At 47.9% G+C, this 3,957-nt stretch overlaps 1 protein-coding gene across 2 annotated transcripts in view; it reads left to right on the plus strand.

The window, feature by feature from the left end:
* Positions 1 to 3,957, plus strand: part of LOC102676723 (agrin-like) — a 340,887-nt gene that overhangs the window by 622 nt on the left and 336,308 nt on the right. The window lies entirely within an intron of this gene.

A 3,957-nucleotide genomic window follows, 5' to 3' on the forward strand; every position in this document is an offset into this window, starting at 1 on the left:
GTTCACGCGTGTATTTGGATAACGGCGTTGAAAAAGCAAGCAATTTTACGATTCGTTGAATTTTTAAACGGGGATAAAATATCCGATAGAAGATGTGCGCCGGCAACGGTACTACTATTTCGTATTTCAACGCGCGTGAAAAATTTGTAAACTGGCCGCGAACGTTTATACCTGTTCCCTGTCTTGTTCGAGATTGTCGAGCAAGCGAAGGGCAACCGTGGTAACACAATGCGCGTTGTCGGGCGACAAGTATCACCGCGCGCTCTCAAGGTCTGCCGGAGGACGGTGCTCGTACTCTCGCCAACTTCTCCATCCTGCTCCGCTTCGAAAAAAATTATAATAACGCATCGTTTTTCACCGTAATTTGCCGCGCTTCCACCTCGTTCGGTTCGTCGATCGGAGAAGTTGAACGCAGGTTTCGCGTGTCGCCCCCCGGAACGGAAGACGGAGCGGTGCCCAGACGCCGTTTTAGAGAAATTAACGTTGGAATTACGAGGCTGGGCTTCGATGATTTATTTAACAAGAAGGGATCGAAGGTACGGCGATTTTTGCTCCAATATCGGTTTACCGAAAGGGTTGGGGACGGCGGCCTTCCTGTCCCTAGGGAATTCGATGGGGAAAAGTGGCGGGCCCTAGGGATATAATCGTACGGTCTCGATTCCCCCTCTCGTCGTTTGCGAGTCGATCCTCGCAGACCGTTATAAAATACGTGTCGCCGATATTTCTTCGAAAGGCGTCGCGTGTAATTAGGCGATTTTCTCGGGAGAGCGCCGCGGGGCGCAAAATTCAAATTGGGTTCGAGGTTTAGTTCGCGCCGAGGCGTCAATCAATGGCGATAATACGGAAGCGTACGGTGGAAATAATGAAAGGGTTTGGCGAGCCGCTAGGAAAATCGCCACGTTCTCTCTCTCTCTCTCTCTCTCTCTCTCCCCGCATACGCGTGGAATGCAGAGCAGCGGACAGGATTGATTAACGCGACTGCTCCTTTCCTCCTCTTTTTTCCCAACTCCCTTCCCAACTCTATCCGTTTTTCTCTCCGTCGATCCGGCGCCTTCGCTAATCGCGATGTCGTTCTCGTTCGTGCGACTCTCCGTAAAAATTATCGTTCGCTCTCTTCTCAGGCAGGGACGAATTTACGCGAATAATGCTTTTCAATTATTCTCGTCGATTCGCGCCAACGCTACGTTGAGAGAAGAGTGGCCGGGCATTAAGATATTACGATACTTTTATTTATCGATAAGATTAAGAGATCGGACATACAGATGCTTATTGTATCGCGCTGCCTCAATACAGTTTTTAATACCGAGAATCGTGTCGTTTCAACCGTGCGTTCAGTTCCTCCAACTTGCTGTTATCTGTATTACGATATTACGCTTCTACCATTTCCTATTTCTTTCCTCTTATCTTCATCTCCTCCTGGAACAAATATTATTCGTCTTGTAATATTATTGGCAAGGTCCTGTCCCAATCGTCGCACGACGATTCGCGCTTTTTCCACGATCGTCACCGTGGGAACTCGACTCGTTCCTTTTTTTCCTATCGCCTGAGAAGGCGCTCGCGCGGAAAATGGGAACCGCTGGCTGCTACCTGCGACACCTGGTCCTTCCCCGGTGCTCTATAGCCGCTCGCCCACGTACCTGTGTAAGCGGCCACGTATTCCACACCGTCACTTGACGCGCGTTTTCAATGCGACAGGCCACGGTATTTCTGCGTGGACTCGGTCGCGCGCGCGGCCTGAAAGTCGATTCGAGCCGAGGCTCGCGCTCTCTTACGGGGGGATCGGCATAATACGCGGCGGCCTACGCGTTTCGCCAAGCCGTGCCAACGTCGAACACGCCCTACCTATATAACGCGAGGCCCAGGTGTGCGCCCGATTTCGTCCCATTTTTCCTCTCCCCTCCCGATCCCACCGCGGAAATTCCTTCGAAATATATAATCCAGGGACTGCACCGTCTCCGCGCACCATCCGATTTATCACTCCATCCAGTCCAGTTTTTATTCCATCGGATAGAAAGTACGTTTGTGAAACACGTTGGTGTTGGTTCGATCGAAATTTAGAGCGGAGCGAAGCGAGAGATTGACGAACTTAACCGATACGTAGAAGAGAATGGTAAATAAGAGTCGATTACTTAGAGCGAGAAAGCGAGGGGAGAGAGATCGCGTCGAAATTGGCCGTGAAAGTGGCGTGGATGGAGGGAACTCCCGCTGATCTCCGCCGCTCCTTTTTAACCTCGTCGTTCCAGTGCAATCGATGCTTTTCTATTTTCGAATAGAAAAAAAAAAAAAAAAGAAAAAGAAAAGGAAAGTAAGAAGGGTGTAAACGTTTGGAAGCGTTTGCGAAACGATATTAATTGAGTTGTAAAGAGAGATAGATCGAAGAAACGTGTTCCGAATCCCCGCAGCTACCTTTGAATACCTTTGAATTACCCATGCGAACCCACCACGCGTACACGTGGTTTCGTGCACAGNTACCCGGCCTGCTTCCGTGGCCGCGTTCCGTCGAGCTGTTACCTCGCAAACGCACCATGAAATTGCCACGTAGATTATGATATATAGGTAATGTGTGTAATGCAATACCGTGGACTTCGCTTCTGGAGTTGATCGTATTACCCGAAGACAATGAACGACACTCGTTCCCGAGATGTAACAAATTTTCCAAGAACGTTCGCGTTCTCGAGCGAGCAAATTTCCTCATTTTTTTCCTTTTTCCCCTCGAATTTTAAACGTATTCATTGTTCAAATTTTGCGAAACGATTAATTATGCTGTGTATATAAATATACATCTATCGGCAGAAAATACGTGGAGAGAGATAGAGACACGCCAGACGTATCGTTTTCGCTCGTAACTCGAGCGAGACTCGAGTTTCGCGCAGCTCGTGTACGTACACGCGTTAAACGTCCATCCCCTCGCGACACGCTTCTCCCGTTCGATTTACCTCCAACACGATCGATAAATTTTGAATACTCGATCGATACTCGTTGGATCTCTCTCTCTCGCTCTCTCTCTTTGATAATCCGGTTGCGAAGGGGATGCTCGCAAGGTTGAATTTCGTTTGACAAGCGCGACGAAGGGAAGGGAAAGCGTATTGGAGCGAGTGATCGAAGGGGATCGCACGGTAAGATCGGTAATTGCAATTTATAACCACGGTTTTTAATGGCGCGTGTTATTCGTCGTTCGGTGGTGCGCGTTCGGAGATCAAAGACCGCCGTGGGTGAAAAATCGGGATCCGTTGCTAATCCTATAATCGAACAATCAGCCGTGGCGGGGGATAAACGTATTACTTTCACCCGGATGAAATAGTCGGCCATCTTTCCGCGTATAAATATTGTGATTCGAATTTACTCCGCTCGATCTCGAGGAAGCCTCTCTTTCTCTCTCCCTCGGGTGTGTGAATTTTCAAAATGCTGTGTAATTCGCGTTTATAATATATCTATATAATTTCACGTATTATCAAACGAGTCTTGCTTTTTGAAATTATAGAAATATTGGCTTCGATTGAAAAATCGATCGAAAAGTATTTCTTATCGATGATTATGGAAAGTACAATAATATAATAGCTCATTAACGAATTCGAATAACAGAAAAGCGTGCGCGGATTTAATTTCGATAATTCCGCGTGAAATTTTCGAACGAGATTGGCGAACGATTACGTGTCCAAAGTGGACGGTGAATAATTGGAATGGTTTGCTGCACGTGATTTTCGCGAAAGAAAGAGAGAGAGAAAAAAGAAAAGAAATCACTCAAGCGCGATTAACGTAACGCGGTGTTGACGTATGAAAAGGGGAGACGCGGCGGCGGCGGTTAACAACGTTATTAGATCCGAATGATCGCTTCAAACTTCTCTAATAATTTCTTAAGCAGATTGCGACGTGTAATGCGCGGCTTGATGCATCTGTCACCGTCCCCCGTCCCCGCCAACGAATAGAGAGAGGCGCGCGCGCGCGTGTGTGTGCGTA

Source organism: Apis dorsata, unplaced genomic scaffold (assembly GCF_000469605.1).
Source record: "Apis dorsata unplaced genomic scaffold, Apis dorsata 1.3 scaffold_149, whole genome shotgun sequence".
Classification (NCBI taxonomy): Eukaryota; Metazoa; Arthropoda; class Insecta; order Hymenoptera; family Apidae; genus Apis; species Apis dorsata.